Source organism: Narcine bancroftii, chromosome 6 (genome assembly GCF_036971445.1).
Source record: "Narcine bancroftii isolate sNarBan1 chromosome 6, sNarBan1.hap1, whole genome shotgun sequence".
Taxonomy (NCBI): domain Eukaryota; kingdom Metazoa; phylum Chordata; class Chondrichthyes; order Torpediniformes; family Narcinidae; genus Narcine; species Narcine bancroftii.
In genome coordinates this window covers 24,579,102-24,602,009 of record NC_091474.1, presented here as the reverse complement: position 1 = coordinate 24,602,009, position 22,908 = coordinate 24,579,102, and the positions used below count along the sequence as shown (strand labels likewise).

General features: G+C 43.0%; 1 long non-coding RNA gene across 1 annotated transcript in view; it reads left to right on the top strand.

Moving 5' to 3' along the window:
* Positions 1-22,908, top strand: part of LOC138735839 (uncharacterized) — a 114,063-nt gene that overhangs the window by 89,081 nt on the left and 2,074 nt on the right. Inside the window, exons 4-5 of the long non-coding RNA XR_011339962.1 lie at positions 13,129-13,207; positions 14,962-15,217. This is a non-coding gene — a long non-coding RNA (uncharacterized lncRNA). The remainder of the gene's footprint in view (positions 1-13,128; positions 13,208-14,961; positions 15,218-22,908) is intronic.

Sequence of the window (22,908 nt, the reverse complement as noted above, 5' to 3'; positions counted from 1 at the left end):
TGGGTAGGTGTGCGCAATGCTGTGCATCTGCTCATGTAGGTTTCGTAGATGGGAATGGAAAATGTGCATGTGTGTATGGGAGGGTCTGTGGATGTGTAGGCAGCATGGATATGCATAAGGGCACAGGTGCATCCTTGAGGACATCGCCCTGAACCTCTGGAGCTCTTGCCTTTTACAGTTAACGTTTATACTGGCAACATTATAATTTTGACCTGCTCTACCATTTCCCCACACTCTCCATATCACCATCACCAACACCACCGTTTAAAGTGTTTGGAACGTACAAAGATCGTTGTTTTCTATGAGGAAAGAGTGCAACTAAATTATGTACAAAATTCCAGCAAGACTTTAATTTGTATAGCACTATTTTCATCCCTTTCTAGAGTGTTCCAAAGAGTTTTAAAGGCAATAAACTGCTTGCGTGATCACTGCTCTTGTGCTGGACACACAGCACAATAACCTTCCACCTACCAAAATGAAGGATCGTTTCTTCAATTTAAATCAATTTTAAAGGATCATTTTTGGGCTGCAGACTGGTGTGAACTTTCAAATCATACATGGCATCTGCCAGGAGAAAATAGAATCTATTTTAATGTTTTACCTAAAACGAATGCCGCCGAGAGGTGCAGTTTTTACTCTTTACAGCATGAAAATTAACTGCCTAAATTTAAGTGGTTTACCATTTGAAAATGTTATAGGTGTCAGCCAGAGGCCACATTGCTTTTTCCTGGAAAATGTGCTGGTGCAAAGTTAGGTGACCGCAGGTTTTGCATCAGAGATGGCACAGCCACTGTCTCAGCCCTTGGGCTCACAAGGTGAGGTGTTAATGCAGGAACACGACTCAAAAGTTGGAAACTTAGCACAGCGTCAATAAGTCGCTGGCAAAGTTCCCGTACCTTGGAGCACATTCTAGTTTTCCCCTTGTGATCTCCACCGAAACACAGGACTTGGCAACAAATATTTCCATTCAGTTTCAGTATGAACGCACACTGAACCTTTTCAATTGGCAACGTTAGCACTTTATACCTCAGCACAGGGGTACTGAGGCCAGAAGTACTGGGGCCAGCTGTTAAGAGTCACTGCATGCAGAGCAGAAACGAGCTTCCCGTGTCACTTTAGCTCCCTACTTCTACCCTGCAAGAGAGCTGATAAACCATTTTCCAGGCACAACTGGAATTTTCATTTTGTTGGGGGTGAATTTTTACTCATTGAGTTGCCTGGTGTCAGTATCAGGAACCTTCTGCACAGTTTCACACAATGTAACTCACCTTCCCCCTGCCCAACAATGTAGCTCAGACAAAATCCTAGAAATTGCCAACTCTCCATTTTCTACCTTAACTGGATGCATTGCTTGAACACGTTGAACTAATTGGCATTAGATTTCAGATTTATTGTCGGATTACTTATATGACATCACATACAACCCTGAGATTCTTTTTCCTGTGGGCCAGGCAGAATTTCTACTTATCGATAGTGCAAAAAAAACAACTGTACTCAAGAAAAGATACATATACAAGAGAGAGAAATGTAAACAAGAAGGAAACAAACTGTGTTATTCAGAAAATAAATATTCAATAACAAATAATGTTCTTAAATGAGTCTCTGATTGAGTTTGTTGTTGAGGAGTCTGATGGTGGAGGGGGAGCAGCTGTTCCTGAACCTGATGGTGTGAGTCTTGTGGCACCTATACCTCTTTCCTGATGGCAGAAGAGAGAACAGAGCATGATCAGAAGCACTGGTCAGAATTAAATTGTTTATTGTCAAGATTCAGTGAAACAAATTTGTCTTGTGTGCTATCCAGGCAAGTAAATTCATACAGCAGGTATGAATCCAATGGTAACAACTAAGTAAACAACTAAATTAAATAACAGAGTAGGGAGTAGTGTGACTATAAGTCAGATTGCAGGGTATAGAGTTACAAAGGCAATGTGCAGGGTAAAGAGAAAAGTACAGTTGAACCAGTGCACGGGCATAATTCTTCTTACCAATAAGAGGTCCATGTAAGAGTCTGATAACAGCAGGAAAGAATTTGTCCTTGAATCTGAAGGTTCATGTTTTCAATGGGATGGCACAGTTAGTGAGGTAGTTGGCGCAATACTACTACAGCACCAGTGACCTGTGTTCGAATCCAGCACTGTCTGTAAAGAGTTTGCACATTTTCCCGATGTCTGTGTGGGTTTCCTCCAGGTTTTCTGGTTTCTTCCAACCTTTCAAAGTGTTTGAGGGTTTTAGTTCAATTGAGGTACTTGGGGGGCAGTTACTGTGCTACACGTTTAATTTTTTTTTAAATTGAAGCTCATGTATCTATTGCCCAAGAGGTTAGGAAAGAAGAGAGTGTAACCACGGTGAGGTGGGTCCTTTCATTTGTTGGCAGCCATCCCAAGTCAAGGTCAGAGACAAAGGTTGGTTGGTTCAACCGATAACATTTTACAACTGTGCAGTCTCATGCATCTTGGATAGAGCAGTTCTGGCACCAGGTTGTGTTATGGATCAGGACAGAACTCATACTAGGCATGGATTGTACAGGCAGAGGCTCAGGCAAAATCTTTGGAAAGAGAAATAGATTTGATGCTTCAAGCTGGGGACATTTCATCAGAAATGGAGACGTAAGACAACTAAAGTTGTGGAGAGAGTGAGGGAGGATTGAGACAACAAAGGAAATTACCTTGAATGAGTGGAGATTTGATAGAAGTATACAAAATTACAAGGGGCATAGATAGGGTAAATGCAAGCAGCCTTCCAAGAGAAAAGAATGAGAGGATATGATTTAAGGGTGAAAGGGTGAAATGTTTAAGGGGAACATTAGGGGGATCTTCTTCACTCAGAGGGTGGTGAGAGTACTGAATGAGCAGTCAGCATAAATTTGGATAGGTACAATGATGGGAAAGGTATGGAGATCTCTGGTCTGGCCTCAGGTTGATGGGACAAGGTGGAATAAAAGAAGGGCCTGTGCTGTAGGTTCTATGGTTCTATGGTCTCTGATACTGTGAGACCAACATTGCCAGAGAGTTACATTGTAGATATTAATGAGTACTCAATATTGAATTCAATATCTTCAGGCAGCTTATGTTCTCAGCCTGAATCAGAAATGGTCAATTATGCTGCAAGTAATTTATCTGCAAAATTGGCTCAGTTTTTCTCTTACCGTTCACATAACCTGACTATCTTTGCATTTTGCAACATTCATATTTATATTTCTTTGCTTTTTATTCTCTATCTACCACCGTTAATCCATCACCAACACCATTATTCCCTCAGTGCTGGCCAAGGAGCTTCAAATCCTGGGCCTCTGTACCAACCCCCTCTGAAAATGTATCCTTAACTTCCTTATCTGAAGACCACAGTCAATACAAATTGGAAACAACATCTCCTCCTCACTGACTATCAACACAGGTGCACCTCAAGGTAGAGCCCACTGCTCTACTCAGTATGCACTCATAAATGTGTGTCCAGGCACACTTCCAATACTATTTACAAATAACACCACAGTTGTTGGTAGAATCACAAATGACAATTAGAGTAGAGGAAGGAGATAGATCAACTCGTGTGGTAGTGTTACGCCAATACCCTTGTGCTCCATGTTAGCAAAACCAAGGAGATGATTGTGGACTTTAGAAAGAAGTCAGGGGAACACAACACAGTCCTCATTGAGGGTTCAATAGTGGAGAGGGTCAAGAAATTCAAATTCTTGGGTGTCAATATCTCTGAGGTTATGTCCTGAAGCCTCCATGTTGAAGCAATCACGAAGAAGAATCGTCAACAGCTATACTTTGTGAGGTGTTTCAGGAAATTCGATATGTCATTGAAGGCTCTAGAAAACTTCTACAGGTGTACCATGGAGAGCATTCTGGCTGGTTGCATCACTGCCTGGTATGCAGGTGCCAATGCTCAGGACAAGAAAAACTCCAGAAAGTTGTTAACCCGGCCTGTGACATCACGAGCACCAGACTTCAATCCATAGAGGACATCTACAAGAGGTGGTGTCTTAAGAAAGCAGCCTCTATCCTCAAAGACCCCCATCACCCAGGCCATGCCTTCCTCATTCTGCTACCATTGGGTAAATGGTACAGGAGCCTAAAAATGAGCACTCAGCGGCATAAGGACAGCTTCTTCCTGGCTGCCATCAGATTCCTGAATGATCAATGAACCAAAGACACTGCCTTACTTTGACTTTTCATGCACTATTTTTATTTATTGTTGAAAGGTATTTTTGGTGTCAGTGCTGCACAATTGCTCAGGAAAAGGAGAAGTAAGGCCATCCTTCCATCTGATAGCCTACAGGTCACCCTTGGTTAAGGTGTAGTACCTGTTTAGCCTCCCAATCAGGGTCACACAAAGCCATGGATTGCAGATGGTGGATGGTTTTTGCAAGCAGATTCTACAAATTGGAATTTATGTTTGTAAAACTAAAATTGCTGGGCAGATGAATCTGCAGATCAATGGCCAGGTTTACCCTTCCAGTATGGACATTGCAACAGAGGAAGGTAATTGGAAAACACTTCAATATTTTTCCCTTGAATAATCATAAACTCAACATTGATTACAGTCTCAGATCAAAGAAAAAGCCTTTGCTGAAGAACAGGGAGGAAACAACTATAATTCGGAGGGTCAAAGATTTTGATGATTTGCCCATACTGAACAGCAGGACACCTGAATGAATGAGGGGATTTCATATGAATATTTTCAAATTTCATGACTTGTTCATGACAATAAATTCTCATCTCAACATCCCCTCACCATCCTGTCAGAGACATTCCCTTAGCCCAATTCAACCAACATCCAAGTTCTCTGCAACTTAAAAATAAACTCACTTTCTCTCTTTCCCACTTCTGACAAAGGGTTTCTGACCAGAAACATTATCTCTGTTTCTCTACCACAGATGCTGTCTGGACTGATGAATATTTCCAATCAATCAATTTCTGTTTTTATTTCAAATTTCCAGCATCTGCTGTTTTTCTATCTTCAAGAAAGGCAGATTTCTGTCTCTGAAGGATGGGGGCTTTATAGCAACCCAGTAATTGTATCGTTTTCCAGTTTTTTCAGATTTCTTTCCTTGAATTTAAATTTTGGAGTTACCTGAGTGGTGTTTGAACTCCTGTCTTGTGATCAATAGACCTGGCTGCTATTCCAGTAACTTATTCCCCTGCTTGTTACATAGAATTGATTGAGTGGAACCAAATTACCCTGAGTTTAGGATCATATACAGTACAGACCAGGCATATTTTTTGGGTCCTTATATCCAAGGTTCCTTTTATTGTCACATAATAATACATAAAAATGTAATATACATGACATTGCCCAGTGTCCCTAACAATAAGAGAAAGAGAAGTAAAAGAGAAGTCCCTTCAGAGATACTAAGTGTCTGTGGATTCACCTCCAGTGACCCCACACCCTCTTGGTGCTGCAGACTCCAGTTTATGCTATTGGCAATCCAAGCTCAAAGTCCAAGCAATTGTGAAGCCTTTAGTACCCGAGGGCCTTTGGGAGCTCTTCTTGCCCTCCACACCATCTCGAGTCCTTGCTCCGACACCTGGTTCACATCAGCATGCAAAGGAAATTTTTATCCCATTACTCTTGCTAGAATTGGAGCTTAGCTCCTCAAGGTGAAAGATCAGACCCCATTTATTACACTCTCATGCTCCATTATTTTAAATATTGATTCAGAGTGCTTTTAAATTCTTAAAGACTCCTAACCTTTACACTTTCCAGCTTGAAGAGTAATTTTATCTATCTAATGTCCATCCTTCAACACTATCCACCCCAACCCTATCATCTCAACCAACACCATAATTTGCTGCAATCTTTGTGATTCTCACAATCTTATCTCTTGTCTGTCCCTAATTTTCATCCCTCCATCTTTTTGAGCCACAGTTGGGCCATTTAGGGTCTGGAATGCCATCTCTAAATCTTTCTACCTTTCCTATCTCACTTCTTCTCTACAGCTAGTATAGAGACGTATCTCTGGTCAATTTTATTTTGGCTGTCAGTCTGACCATCTCATGTTTACATATGTTTCTCAAATGATAGAGTTTGCAGCGATATTGAAAGTTACTCTGTGTGGATTGCTTTTCCAATGACCCATTTCCTGTAGGATTTATGTTTAAGGTGAGTGGAAGAAAGTTTTTTTTGGGGGGGGGGAACATCAAAGGTAATTTTTTTTACACAAAGAGTAGTGGACGCCTGGAATGCATTGCCAGGGGTGGTGGTGGAGGCTAGTACAATAGGGACATTTTGGACAGGCACATTGATGTAAGAAAAATAGCGAGTTAGGACTACGAGGGAGGGATGGGTTAAACTGATGTTGGAATAGGTTTATATGTGTTGGCACAACATTGTGAGCCGAAGGGCCTGTTCTTTACTGTACTATGTTCATATAATTAATGAGATGAATAGTTTCCTTCTGTAATCTAATCTCTCTGTGGTTCTGTGATTCTAACCTGGCATTTATTTTAAGACATTGTAATGAATTGACTTGGGTCAAATAGGAGTGTTATTCTGTAGTTGGAATAGTGGTTAAGTAGCATTGGTTACGTACTAGCAGATACTGCACAATGATGACAGCAGCTTGTAGATATTGATATCATAAATGTTAATTTACAAAACTAATATCCAATGACTAATTGCTGGGGGAAATCTGAGGGTCAGACAGTAACAGTGGTGACAAATGGACAATCGACATTTCAGGTCTGACCCTCTGGCAGAACATGATAGGTCTTGATTAACCAAGTCATCAAAGATTATGGGGAGGAGGACGGGCAGTGGGGCTGAGTGGGAAAATGGATCAGCTCATGATTGAATGGTGGGGCAGACTCGATGGGCTGAATAGCCTATTTCTGCTCCTCTGTTTTATGGTCTCAACTTGATTTCCCACTGCACTTGTTTCTGACCTGCTGAGTCTCTCTGGGAGTTTTTTTTTCGCTCCAGATTCCAGTATATGCAGTTAAACAGGAAAGTCTGCAGATGCTAGGGTTGAGAACCAGTCTCCTGTGTGTCCAACTTACATGACAATCCAGAGACACAAATAGCCACCATGACAATGGAGGAAATTCGATTAATTTAAAACATTTAAAACCTTCTAATGGGTATTATGACCATAAAGGGAGTATTTTGTCAATTCCATTTGGTTCTCGAGAGGAAGGTAAAAGCACCGCATGCTAGAGGACATGCAACGAAAGAGGTGATTTTCAAACTGCACCTCCCCCAACTCACATTCCACCTTAAGCAATCCCTCTTCCATAAGTGCTCTGTGATTAGTAAGGGATTGCTTAAGGAGCTATGTGAGTGGAAAGAAAAGTTTGAAAAAACATTGTTTTAATCGTACCTAATTGGCTTTTTGTGCAAGGTTTCATAACTCCAAAGGAAATGGGCCAAGGGCACTTTTTCTCAAGCAAAATATTTCAGTAACAATTGGGTCTAGACCAGTGCTTCTCAACCTTCCCTTCCCACTCACAAATGAATTCTGTGCAAGCAGCAGGTTTTTGGTTTTGATTTGGACAGCATGTTTGGCACAGTCTTGTGAGCTGAAGGGCCTGTTCCTTATATTGTTCTATGTTCTACATTCTACTTCAGGGAAGAAAATTTGCCAGCCTTGCCCAGTCTGGCTTGTACTTGACCCCAGACACAGCACCATCTCACTATGCTCAGTCAGTGCAGAGGTAACTAAGGATGGAATTAAAAGTGTATCTTGGCCAGTGCTACCCTCGGTCTGTCAATAATGAAATAAATAACATGTTGCTTTTCAAAATCATTCCTAAGTTACCTTAGGAATAAAACTGATCAAGAATTAAACAACATTTTGATATCGGTCAGTATTTCTCAGCCCGCTGGTGGTTCATGACTTTGTTATCCGTGATCTGCAGCGATGTGGTGACGGTAGCAGCACAATCTGGTGAAAATGCGGGCATTGTGTTCGCAGTCAGGCAGTGTGTACCTCCTTATTTCCCCACCCTCCCCCTCACCCACCTCACCCCATCTTGAACTTCCAATACCAACGGTTCTTGTCGTCACTGCCAGCGGAACCTCATCATTGCATTGCTTCCCACTACAACATTGCGGTGATTCAGGAGGCTGCAAGAAGGGAATTAATGTATGAGTTTAAGAAATAAATATAGGTTTAATTAGAACACATGCTGAAACTGGGGAGAATACGTAAAAGAAAGAAATACTGATATAATAAACAAGTCAAGGTTGTAAATTTGACGACAGAAAAATAAACAAAAATTATCATAATCTTTTGCCACTAAAAGACAGGAAAAATTCTGGTGATGGCCTGGAAAGTTGCTCACTAGCCTCAACCCCTACTGTGGGTCTACGGTAAGTAAAGGAATACTTAAGGTGGTCTATAAGTAAAGAAAAGGTTGACTTTGGAAGAATGGAAAGGTTCAGAGAGGGTGCAAATACCATAGATGAGAATAGTTCCAGGGAATCGATATAAAGCTGATTTACAGATTTACAAGGTTAGTTCCAGGGATGGCGGGGTTGACATATGCTGAAAGGCTAGAAAAACTGGACTTGTATCTGATGGAGTTTAGAAGGATGAGGGGGGACATGATTGAGGTATACAAAATCATCAGGGGGATAGACAGGGTGAAGTCGGATTACTTGTTCTCAATGATGGGGGAGACGAGGACTAGAGGGCATAGTTTAAGAATACAGGGTAGGCCCTTTAGGACGGAGATGAGAAAACATTTTTTTACCCCGAGAAGTGTGAATCTGTGGAATACTCTGCCACAGAGGGTGGTAGAGGCAGATTCGCTGATTATGTTCAAAAGAGAGTTAGATAAGACTCTAGTGGGCAAAGGAGTTAAGGGTTATGGGGATAAGGCTGGAAAGGGGTACTGATGGTAGGGATCAGCTATGATCTGTAAAATGGCGGTGCTGGCTCGACGGGCCGAAGGGCCTACTCCAGCTCCTATTGTCTATTGTCTATTGTCTATTGTCTGTAGGGTTAGACAGGTGAAATAGAGGTTTACAAGATTCTGAGTGGCATAGTTAAGGTAGACAGCCAGTGTCTGTTTTTCAGGGTGCTGGTCAGACCACACTTACTGCTCCTTCCTGATTACTGTGAAATGGTGTCCTGGAACAGGGTCCCAAACACATCCATTGAAGGCAGAGGGACTTCTGGTATTTGGCCTAATGTGGTGCACTGTGGTATACCAAGAAGATACAAAATACTGAAGACTGCACTACAGGCTTTAATCCACTTAAACTCTGTGGTACACCTGTACTAGTCTCGACAGCTCAACGTGTCACTGGCCCGGGACGGGCCAGCTCAAGTCTATATACAGGTCAGTGATTGACATCCAGCCAGGTGGAGTCAGCCTCCCAGGTGGTCTTCCTGCAGGTACAGAGGTCGCCCCCTGCAGTAGGCTGGTGGGCATGCAGCCTAGTGCTGTGGTTGTAACTCCACACCTAATGACTCTGCCACTCCTAGTGATTTTGAAATTAAAATTTTAAATTAAATTTTAAATTTTTTAATTGTATTTTATTTACAATGTGGTAGAAGCCAATTCCAACCATTTAAACCCATACAGCACAATTACACCCATTTACTTCTACTTGAATCTTGTGTGTGGAAATGGAAATAATTTACAATGGATATTGAAACACACAACAAAAAGGAGCCTCTCAACTCTGCCCTGCCATTCAATATGGTCATGATCTGCCCCAGTCCTCAACTCATCTTCTGCACTAGATTTCTCCTATCCCTCAGTCCTCCAATCTTTCAATAAAGACATCAGTCTCCTCTTTAAATACGGGTTCTCTCCCAATTTCAGTTTTTCTTGAGAACTTGAGAATTGACTTCAGCTATCATTCGAATCTCTGGCTCTGTCCCCGAACCATGTGTACATCTCTTCAACTCCAGGCACCTGACTAGTTCCATGAACACAGGTTAAAAGAATAACCTGTGGTGCTGCCCTGATGGCCACGCAGAGAGCTATGTGTGAGCTGAGAGATCAGGGACAACCACATTGTTGCTCCTCAGTGACATCATTCCCTGTAGATATTCTCAGGAAGGTGAAGTCACCAGTTCCTGAGGATGTCCTCTGTAGCACCGGTGTGCATTCCTACTAAATTGCTTGCGGTACTCGGCTGAACTCGGCAGTGTGTTGAGGCTGCCAAAGGGATTTGGCAGGGCACCCACATGAGAGTTCATGACTGGTTTCTCTTTCACACTGATTTCCCCTGCTGATGGATTATTTTCCATCTCATTCAACTGTAGTCAACGATTGTATTTTCTTTGACACAGCACTGACCTGGGTGGGTAGGGGGAGAAGACTGGGTGGAGGGGAGGGAAGAGGGGGGAACTGATTGTTCTACTTGTCAGATTTGGAAATTTGCAGTTTGCCAATTCTAAGTACCCCAACAGAGTTGCTGAGGGAACCAGTCTCCTTGTCGCACCGTGGAATGGTGAGTGATACAGGGAGCCAAGAATTACAATATATTAATCCCTTAATGAAACAGAGGTAGGTAAACCTACCCCACACCATCTCTGTTAGATGCGTGTGTGGGGTGGCGGGGGGCAGGTAAGGGTCAGCCAATTTGCTTCATCCCCATTTAGCTCTACCCCCCCCCCCCCCCAGTATTCATCTGATTCCCTTTTGGACAATACTGACTACGCATAAAGTAATAAAGTGCGGAAACAGGCCCTTCGGCCCAACTTGCCCATGCCGACCAAAATATCACACCCACGCTCGTCCCACATGCCTGCGTTTGGCCCATATCCCTCTAAACCCATCTTATCCATATACTATTCCTTCAGCTGATTGTTATAGCAGACTTTGTACATTTTTATTTTCTGTAAATTTACCTCAACTTTCTATCAGATTACTGACCTCCCTGCTGTTGTGTGTGCATGTGTGTGCGTGTTTGCATCTGCATGTGTGTGTGTGATTGGAGGTATGAATAGTCGGCGTGCAGATGTCATGAAAATTGGCAGTATTGTGGAGAGCAAATTGAATTGAATTATTTGTTGACATGTATACCAAGAAAAATGAAAACTTTGTCTGAGTGCTATCCAGGCAAGTCAACTATACTTAAGTGCAACAGGTAATGCCAAATAAGATAAAACTTCAGATCATAGTTTTACAGAGAATAAGTTCAGTTCAAACAGCGCAAGGACACAATCATTTTATTGTGTGACATAAATCTTTTCATAGAGGTACATTTTAAATAAAAGATCAATAAGTACCAAGTAAGGGCAGCTTGGTTGAACAGTTGTGGGGTTCATTCAAGAGCCTGATGGCAGCAGGGGATAAAGTATCTTTACATCTGTTGGAGAGCGATTTAACACTTTTGAGCCTTCTCCCCAATAGGATGAGGGAGAAGAGAATGTGTCTGGGGTGTGATGGATCTTTCCTAATGATGGCTGCCTTTCCTAGCCTGTAGGAGATGCAGATGGAATCCATGAGGTACAGGAGGCCTCTTGTGTCAATCCAACCATTAGTGAGATCATGGCCGCTCAGTGATCTAACCCCAAATGGTTTATTTCCTTCTTTTGTTGAACAAAAGTCAAACTCTAATTTGAAATTATCATGAGAAATGGTATGAGCTCTGAACCTCTGCCTCCATCTGCATGGACACCTATTTCACAGCTTTGAGGCCTGGCTCTGAACTTTAGTTACCACCTCCCTCTCCACTCACCACCATCCCCTGTCCCATCCAAACCCACCCTACCACCACCTCCCAGTACATAAAAAAAAAAATCTCCTCTCTCTGTTGAAATCACTGCTCAGATGGAGAAAGGCCATGCTGGGAAATGAAAATATTCAGTGCCTGAAAATCAAATAGCTGCAGATACTGGAAAACTGAAAATGGTGGAAACACTCAACAGGCCAAGAAGCATCTGTGGAAAGAGAAAAACAGAGTTAACATTTCATCTGGAATGCTAAACAGCGACCCATCCTGGTCCACCCACATCGATGCAATGGCAAAGAAGGTGCCCCAGTGTTCCTATTTTCTCAGAAGCCTGATGATATTTGGAATGTCACCAGCATCCCTTATCACCTTCCACAGGTTCGCGTTTTAAGGGATATCCTATCAGCGTGTGGGACGGGAACTACTCCGCATAATAGCGCAAGAGACTGCAGAGGGTTGTGAACATGGTTTATTCCAAACCCACTTCCATCTATATCTTCCACTGCCTTGAAAGAGCAGCCAACATATTTAAAAAAACTCTTCCCACCCCGGCCCCACTCCCATCACTCCCCTTCTGTTGGAAAGAGGATCCAAGAATGTGAGAGCACACACCACCACATTCAAGGAGAATCTTTTCGCACTGTTATGGGACTCCTGAATAAACCCAAAATAGTAAAATTATGTTGCCTTTGCTCCTTCCCAGCTGATCTCTTGCTGTAACACTGCACTTTTGTAATGCCCTTCTCTCCTCTATGGATGGGAGCCTGGATTCTGTACCAACATCGCATCAAACAACTGGAGAAATTCCACGCGTGCCATCTGTTCCATCCTTGACATCCGTTGGCAAGGCCATGTCTTCAACCTGGAGGTCTTGGGTCACGTGAAGTCCACTAGCATTGAGTGCCTGATCATCAAAGCCCAGATACAGTAGGCAGGACATGTCATCAGAATGGATGACCACTGTATGCCTTACCAGCTGCTCCATAGTGAACTGAAGACCAGAAGGAGAACTCAAGATCCTCCTTGCTAGCGCTATAACAAAGCTGTGAAGGAAACCCTATGGAACTGTGGCATCCTGCCAAGAGAACTAGAAGCTGTGGCTGCTGACAGGTCCCATTGGTGAGCCCTGTGCAATGAAGCCTACACCAGTTTTGAAGACAGGCACAGCCAAATGTTGGTAGAAGGCCATGAACAGCATCGCAGAGCAGCAGGCACAATTACCACGGACTTCCGGTCTCCCCATTGTGCTTTTCCAGACTGGGGCTGCAAAGTCACCTATGTGTCCACAGGTGAATTGCACAACAATGTGTCTTCTTCGAACCAAAGGACGACCAATAAAACATGCATGAATTATCTACTGGTCTGCTCGTAAGACAACCTTTATCTCAGCAACTTGGTTCATGTGACAATAAACTTGAACTTTTTGACACTTCACGATTCTTGAGAAAACCTCTTTGGTCTGAAATATTAACCTTATTTCTCTCTCCACAGATACTGACTGACCCACTGAGTGTTTCTGACAGCTTCTATTTGTATTGCATACAGTGGACACTGCTTAAAATGGGGAGAGGTAAGCCAGAAATCTTCCAGTCCAACATCCCTTAACTGACAGGGGTGACCCTCTGACATGATAAATGGGCAAAATGAATAAATATGCAAACAGAGAGGCTAACAAAGTAAAGTCTGACAATGGTTGAGCAGTTGACAAGTATGTCAAATCAGATCAGAAACTATTTATTGTCATGTAATTAAATAGAAATGTAATATTACACGAAATTGCCTTTATTCTGTCATAAGCCAGGCAAAGATTTGCCATTAGCATTGTCCAACGTCCCTAATAATCACAGAAAGAGAAGCAAAAAAGAGTCTTCCCAGAGTCACCGAGTGTCTGTGGATTCATGTAACTTTTAAAGGTGATTAACAAAGTTGTGGAATTTGTTGAGAAAATTAAAGACCATAGAATTATAAGATCAGTGTGGATATAAAAGCAAAAAAGCATGCAGATTATATAAATCCAAAAATAAAATAGAAAAGGCTAGAAATACTCAAGTAGCATCAATGGAGAAAGAAACGGGGTTAATGTTTCAGAATGGTGACCCTACAAGTGATTGCGAAGTCTATTCTTTCTTTTTCTGATGAGATTTCATTAACCTGAAGAATCTAAGTCTCTTTTTCATCTATTCAAGGGATATAGGGCTCACAGGCTGAGCTAGCAGTTAATTGCCTTTCCCTAATTGCCCTTGAGAAGGTGATGGGGAGCTGGCTTCTTGAGCCGCTGAAATCCTTGAGGGTGTGGCGTACCCACAATGCTGTTAGGGAGGGAGTTGCAGGATTTAGACCCAGCAGCAGAGAAAGAATGGACATATAATTGCAAATCAGGATGACGTGTGGATTGGAGGGCAAGGTCTTGGGTGTTCCCATTCTTGTCCTTCTAGCTGGTAGACATTGAGGGTTTGGAAGGTGCTGTCCTAAGGAGTCTCCATAGAGGCTGCGAATTTCCAGCAATTTCTGCTTTATTTCAGGATATGTAATTACACAGAGGAGTGTCACATTGTTGTTGAATATGAGTGAAAGAGAATGTGGTCTTAGGTATTTATGAGGCAAGGATCACACGTCTGTCTCAACTGTGGTAGAATTCACAAATGAGGGAGGGGAAAAGTTTCTCTTAGGCATAACTAACATGCCACCCCCCCCCCCCCACCACCACCCCTGAAAACTGAAAACACTTGCTTAAATTACAGCAAAAAGAGCAAATGAGTTCAAATTATCCAATGGCTATGTGGGGTCATAAATGGCCCCACTACTGGTAGGTATGATGAGAAGAAGGGACAAGAAGAGGGAAGAAGAAGAGAGGAAGAGAAGATGGGGTGGGAAGGTGAGAGATAGAGGGAGATGAGAAAAGAGCAGTAAGAGAGGAGGTAGAAAGAGGAGTGTTGGAGGAAGGAGCGAGAGGTGAGGAAACGGGTGAGGAGAGAGAGGGAATAGAGGCAAGAGACTGAGAGAGGGAAGGAGGTGGGGACAGGTGGAGGAGGAGAGAGAGGGAAGGAGATTTGAGAGAGGGAAGACGATGGCAGAAGGATGAAGAGGAAAGAAATTCATGTCAAGTTTATTGTCCACTGATTGAACAAGTACAACCTGATGAAATACCGTTCTCCGGTCTTCAGTGCAAAACATGCAGACACATAACCAGACATAATACTCATGCAGACAAACAATACATATGCAGGACAAGTATTAATCTATACAAATAAATAACTAAACTTTGTTTCATTAATTTTAGTGTCTCGGATGGTTATTATGAGCAGTTCCTTTGGTTGTTCACAGGAAGAAGTTGTTCCTCAGCCTGGTGGTGCTGGCTCTGATACTCCTGTATCTCTTTCTGGATGGAAGCAACTGAAAGATGCCCTGTGCAGGATGGAAGGGGATCCTCAATTATTTTGCATGCCCTCTTCAGACAACAAAAGGGAAGATAACAAGAAGAGCGGAAGTTGGAGAGGCAAGGTGATGGGGAGATAGGGAAGGTCCAGAGAGCAGAGAAGAATAGAAAGAAGGAAATAAGGAAAAGAAAGAAGATAGGAAGGTACAGTAGGAGGAGAGGGGGAGGGAGAGGTTAGTGGCTTGGGTGGGGCAATAGACATGCATCGCTCAGTGAAATGGATTGTCATCAAACCTGATGACCTCTTTGACATTTTTCACTTTGGTCGCCAGATTGACCTCCTCTCTAGGTCACCTTGTAACTTCTTGTTTGCTTCTGTATTCAATAGCCTTCCAGTCCAAAATACTGGGTAAACAGAGTACCACGCCCTGTTGCAAGTTCCATATATCCCCTGGTGACACGTTGCTCCCCATTCACTTCTCTGTGCAGCTAATTAAACACTGAGGCCCCATTGTTATACACTGGGAGGTTCAAGACTCTTCCTTTCAATAATAGAACCGTTCGAAAATAACCTGCTCATTCTGTTGATGCACATTTTGCAATGTAGTCCTGTCATTTACCTTAGAAGCGGTGAAAGCAGACGCCTCTTTTCTTCCATATAACATCTGTAAATGTGATTTTCCATATAACAGTAACACACTTGCTTCCTGTGCGGCCAAGTAAACTGTTTTTTCAGAAAATTCCACTCATTTCTCAGGAATTCTGGATATGCACAATTTTCTGCAATATAATTTTCTGCCTCATTTTTAAACTAATATTTTTTTCCAAGGCACAGGCAGCCCAGATTTAGCAGCTGTGATTAACTGTCTGAGTACTGCAGAGTATGAGAACGTGAGAAACAGGAGCAGGAGAAGGCCTTCTGCTCCACAATTCAATAAGATCATGACTAATCCAGTCGTGGACTCAACTCCACTTATCTGCCCATTCCCTATTGTCCTTAATTCCCCTCCTATTAAAAACTATCTGCATGCACCTTAAATGCATTTAGTGAGGCAGCCTCTACTGTTTCCTTTGGCAGAAAATTGCACAGGTTCACTGCTCTCTGAGAGAAGAGTTCCTCCTCATCTCTGTCCTAAATCTGCTTTTCTGACTCTTGACATTATGTTCCCCAGTTCTGGTCTCACCTGCCAGTGGGAACAATCTCCCTGCTTCTATTTCTTATAATTGTACATGCTTCTATTTGATTCTGTCTCATCCTTCTCAACTCCAATGAGTACAGTCCTAGGATACTCAATCTTTCCTCATAAGCTAACCCCCTCATTTCTGGAATTAACTGCATCATCTCCAAAGCCAGTATATCCATTCTCACATATGGAGACCAGAACTGCATGTACTCGAGATGCGGCCTCACCAGGGCTCAGTGCAGTTGCAGCATAACCTCCCTGCTCTTAAATTCAATCCATCTAGCCCAATTTTTCCCAAGCAAAATATTCCAGGAACAATTGGGTCTAGAACAGTGAGTCTCCACCTTCCTTTTCATTCACATACCACCTTAAGCAATCCCTATGCCATAAGTGCTCTGTGATTAGTAAGGGATTGCTTAAGGTGGTATGTGAATGGAAAGGAAGGTGGAGACTCACTGTTCTAGACCCAATTGTTCCTGGAATATTTTGCTTGAGAAAAATTGTCATTGGCCCATTTCTTTTGGAGTTATGAAACTGTGCACATAACGAGTCAATGAGGTACAATTAAAACAGTGGTTTTCAAACCTTTTATTTCCACTCACGTACCATCTTAAGCAATCCCTAACTAATCACAGAGCACTGGCGGTATAGGGAATACTTAAAATGGTATGTGAGTGGAAAGAAAAAAGTTGAGAAACATTGGTCTAGCCCAAAATTCCATTTACCAAATTGGCGGCATGGTTAGTGTAGTGGTTAGCACAACGATGTTACAGCGCCAGCGAATGGGACCGGGGTTCAAATCTGATGCTGTCTGTAAGGAGTTTTTAACGTTCTCCCTGTGTCTACGTGAGTTTTCCATGGGGGCTCCGGTTTCCTCTCACCATTTGAAATGCACCAGGGGTGTAGGCTAATTGGGTATAATTGGGCAGCATGGGCTCATGGGCCAAAATGGCCTGTTATTGTGCTGTATGTCTAAATATTTTAAAAATGAAAGATTACTTGCTGCACCTACCAAATAACTCAAGCACAAGCACCTCCAGGTCTCTGCACAACAGCACACTGTAATTTCTCACCATCAGAATCAGAATTTATTGTCATGAACATGTCACAAAATTTAATGTTTTGTGGCAACTTTATTGTAAATTGCAGGTGCAAAATTGCTATAAATTACATTTCCATAAATACACTATTTAAAATAAAACAATAAATTAGAGCAAAAGAAGAGAAAAAGTGAGGTAGCTACTGTGGTTCATTGTCCATTCTGATATCTGATGGCGGAAGGGAAGAAACTGCTTTTGTACCACTGGGAGTGCGCCTTCAGGCTCTACCTCCTTCCTGATGGTAGCAGTGAGAAGCCCATTCACTATTATTATTTACTTTTATTCAAATAGTAGCCTATTTACTACTTTTCCTTCCAAGATGGACGGTCTCACATTCACCATCATTGTTACTCCACATGCCACACACTTGCCTACTCACTTAGTCTGTCTCTCTGCAGACTCTCTGTGTCCTCCTCACTGTCTGTTTTTCCATTCTATTCGGTGCCATCAGCAAAACTTGGATACGCTACACATGGTTCCCCCTTCCAGGTCATTCATGTGAATTGCGCTGGTTAACTTCGAGGCCTGAAGGTCAAAATTGACTTCAACCCTTCAACACATCAGAGACTGGTGATATCTCAGTGGTCATTCTGAGGCAGATTGACTGAAATTCCAACACCTAAATCCAGCTATGAGCAAAGAATTCTTTACAGCTAAAAAGCAAAATATTTATAATTCTTTTATGGGACCTCTGCCCCAGGTCATCCCCACTTGACCTTGAGCAGTTAGTTCCCTTCCTAAACTGCTGCTGGATAAGATTTGGTGTGCCCCCAATGTCTCTCTCCAGTTTTTATAGTGGAGAAAGCATCCTCGCCAGCTTCATCATTGCATAGTGTGGGAACGGCACTACGCAAGACAATAAGAAATTGCAGAGGTGTGAAAGCGTTCACACACACACACACACACACACACACACACACACACACACACACGCTCGTGCACACACACACACACACACACGCGCACGCTCATGCACGCACACACACACACACACAAACACACACACACACACACACACACACACACACACACACACACACACACACACACACACACACACACACACACACACACACACACACACACACACACACACACACACACACTCCTCCCCTCTATTGACTTCCCAATGCCTAAGGAAATCAGCCAATACATGCAAAGACCCCTTCCAACCCGTCACACTCCTTTCTCCTGCCTCCCATCAGGCAGAAGATACATATGTTTGAAAGTATGTACTGCCACATTCAAGGGCAGTTTCTTCATTGCTGATTTTAAACTATTGAAACAACCTCTCATTAGTTAAAGTTATGATGTCATTGCGCTAACCGACCCTTTTCTCTGTAACACTATGCTCTGCACTTTTACTTTGCACAACCTGTGGTACTTACCGTATCTACTTGTGTAATGCCATGCAGTATAAAAGTTGACCCCCTCCCCTGATTTTTTCCCCTGGCTACCCACCCACCAGAGTTCTCGACCACAGATTCTCGCTAGGCCCCACCTGCCCATCCACCAGAGCTCCTGATGCCCTGCCCACGGGCTCTCACCTAGGTCCTGCCAACATGCCCATCCAAGCTCCAGATGCCTCAAACACGGACTTACTACCCGGTCCTGGCCATCCGAGCTCCCGATGCCCCAACCCCAAACTCTCACCTTGGCCCCGGCCGCCTGCCAATCAGAGATCTCAACATTCTGACCGTGGACTTACCACCTGGACGCCCACCTATCTGAGCTCCCAATGCCCCGATCAACACAAGTACTTAGCACAGTCAAAAGTAGCACGCATGTAATAGTCAACTCCCTAAATTTTACCCTAAGTATCGATCCACAAAATTTGACTATGGCACATGCAGGGTAATTATGGATTGATATATCTGGATAGCATGAAAAAAATTGTTTTCAGTGCCTCTTGATGCATGTGACATTAAACAATTCAATCCATCAAGGAAAATCTCAAGTCAATCAGTGGCTACTGTAGCATTGGCAAAGATAAATATTCAGGTAATTTGTATTAATATTGATGATTGAGAAAATCAATGCTGGGTCACTGGGAGAGTTCATTTGCTCTCTGTCAAATAGTACCATGGGATTTTTTTTCTCTTTAGTTGAACATCCCATTCCTATGGCAATTTTCTTGCATTGTTCCACCAGGATGTCAACATGGATAGATTTCATTTTCAAGTCTCTAGAGTGGGGTTTGAACCCATAATCTTGTGACTCAGGATCCAAAAATGCTATGACTGAGCCAAAGTCATGACAGGGAAATTATCACAAGGATGTGAGTCTCAGATGGGGGTCAAAACAGGAGTTCTTCCAGCAAATTGCTAAGCTATACTGATCTGTGTGAGTTGAGCATTATTGGTGAAGGTCGATTGGTCTTGGATGTAAACAAGAAAATCTTCAGATGCTAGGGTCTAATTCTGGAGAAACTCAGTAGGTCACACAGCATCCACCGGACGTTAAAGGCAGTTGAGGTTTCGGGCCTGAGCTCATCGTCAGGAGTTACTTGTAGTCAAGCAATTTCCTTGGAGGGCAGGAGATGGTTGATGTTTCAAGATGAGGCCCTGCATCAGGACTGATAGTGTAGGCGCAAGGTAGCTAATAAAAGTGAAAGGAGGGGTGACTCAGCGGCTGTTAGGTGATATATGGAAGCAGATGAGTGGGGGAGCGGTGTGTTGATGGAGCGAGATGATGAAGATGGAGGGGCGTAGGTTGAAATGGGAGTTGGAAGGTGATAGGTGGAAGAGCGGGCAAGATTGGGCAGATGGAACAGGGTGGGGGAGGGGAGTGACGAAGGCCTGCACATGATAGATCAAACAAAAACAGGCGGCAGGGTTTGTGTTGAGGTTAGCACAACGCTATTACAGCACCAGTGACCGGGGTTCAAATCTAGTGCTGTCTGTAAGGTGTTTGTACGTTCTCTCTTTGTCTTTGTGGATTTCCCCTGGGTGCTCCAGTTCCTCCCACCCTTCAAAAACATACAGGGTTGTAGGTTAATTTTGGTGTAATTAATTGGGCAGCATGGGTTAAAATGGCTGGAATCACCTTCTGTAAATAAAAAATTAAAATAGGGGAGGGATGATTACCAGATGGAACCAGGTACAGAGGGGAAATGAAAGATGAAAAATACCCAGGTGGATAGGTGTGTGACTGATGGCTGATGGAACCAGTCAGGGTGATGTTTTAAGCTGGGGGGAATAGGTGAATAGAGAAGCAGTGAGAGTGGGAAAGGAGCACAGGGGTGAGGGTAATCTGAACAATCCCCGTTTTTAATTGCCTGCTTTTAATTTAATGTGTTTAATTATTTAATAGTCTGTTTAAATGTTCACAGTTTTTAATAAAACATTTTAAAATTGTTACATTGGTTCCATTTCATTTTAATGCTCTTCAAATATCAGAAACAATGGCCTTGACAGGTGATAAAGCTGGAGGCAGAGTTTTGTAGGGTAATTTTTAGAAGTTTTATGAGACCAGGGCTTCTCAGGTGGACCAGTGGAAGTCTTATTGTCACCAAGGTCTCAGTGATGGACTTTAAACAGGCAAGATCTTCGAATGTGGACCAGTCAAGCTAGGGATGACTGAGAAAGGTGAACAGTATAAATAGAAACATAGAATTTAATTCCAAATACTTATTTGTTTCCTTAACTCTTCCCTGAATTCATTATGTTGTATTTAATTGTACACCACATAGGTGCAGGGTGAGATAAAGTCTGAATTTACTGATAATTGTGTGAACAGTATTTAGCCAGTGCCGACACAAGCAAAATAGCCAGAACCTTTCCCATATTTGAAGTCAGGCAATATAGAAGACAGAAGAGGAATAGGCCATTCAGCCCAAAATGTCTGAGCTGTACATAAAGTCCAATTAAATTAAAACATTAAAACAGATGATATATATCCCTCTATTCTCTGCATATCCTCTGCTATAATCACTTTCCCTGGCAGCTACCATCCCTCCATGTTAACGTTTGTCCTGCCCATCTCCTTTAAACCTTTTCCCCACCCACTCATCTCAAATACATGTTCATTGATGTGTGATATTTTTAACCTGGGAGAAAGATTCTGACTGTTTATCTCTACATTGGAGAGACTGGATGCAGATTGGGAGATCTTTTCGTTGACCACGTTCGCTCTGTCTGCTGCAACAGCATGGACTTCCCAGTGGGCAACCACTTCAATTCCACACACCATTGCCTCACTGACACGTCTCTCACAGCCTCATGCTCTGCCAGACTGAGGCCACCAGAAAATTAGAGGTACAACACTTTATCTTCTGCCTCAGCAGCCTTCAACCGGATGGCATCAATATTGACCTCCAATTTCCATGAACTTCCACTCCTGTGTTTCTCTTCCCTATGTCTTTCTCCTTCCCTCCAGCTCCCCAACCCTTCCCTTCCTTCTCCCATCAGAGATATACCCTTCGGAGTCCACTACTTACTACTTCTTAGAATGGCACAGTTGGCGTAGCCGTTAGTGTGCTTTTACAGCCCCAGTGATCAGGACTGGGGTTTGAAACCCATGCTGTCTATAGGGAGTTGGTATGTTCTCCCCATCTTTGTGTGGGCTTTTCCCAGGGGCTCTGGTTTCCTCCCACCATTCAAAATGTATCAGGCCTGTAGGTTAATTGGGTATAAATTGGGCAGCATGGGCTCGTGGGCAGAAATGGCCTGTAGCCATGCCGTAAGCCTAAATATAAAATTTACTCTTTCCCCTATCACTTCTCAGCTTCTTCCTCTTCTAACCCACTCACCTCCATTGACCTATGACCTCGTACCTGTAAACCTGTGCTCCTCCCCTTCCTCCTCTCCTTTCCTTCTCCCCCCCATCCTCCACCTTTTTATTCAGGTGTCTACCTGCTCTTCGAGATTCCTGTCAAAGAACCCCAGTTCAAAATGTTGGCTACCTTTTATTCCCTATGGAGGCTACATGACCTGCTGAGTTTCTCCAGCCTGTTTGTACATTGAACTCGACCCCAGCGTCTGCAGCTTTTCTTGTTTGACTGTTTACCCTGGGTGGTTTGAAAAGTTGAGGCCAGCATTTGAAGTAGTTATGAATACACAACTTCTCTGGTGCAATGATGAAGAAGGCTCGCCAGCGGATGTACTTTGTGAGGAGTTTGAGGAGATTTGGTCCATCACCGAAGACTCCTGCAAATTTCTACAGATGTACCATGAAAACATTCTGACTGGTTGCATCACTGTCTGGTATGGAGGTGTCAATCACAGGACAGAAAAAGGCTATAGAGATTGTGAACTCGACCAGCGCCATCTCGGGCATAAGTTTCCCCTTCGTCAAGGACACCTACAAGAGGAGGTGTCTTAAGAAAGCAGCCTTTATCCTCAAGGACACTCACCACCCAGGCCATGCCCACATCACACTGCTACCATCAGGAAGGAGGTACAGGAGCCTGAAGTCCAAGACCCAGCAGCACAAGGACAGCTTCTTCTCCTCCACCATCAGATTTCAGAATGGACAATGACCCACAGACATGACCTCACTTGGACTAATTTATTGATTTTTAAATGTAAAGATTATATACATATTTGCATTGCAATTCTGCTGCAAAACAAATTTTGTGACATGTTCATGATGATAAATTCTGATTCTCTCT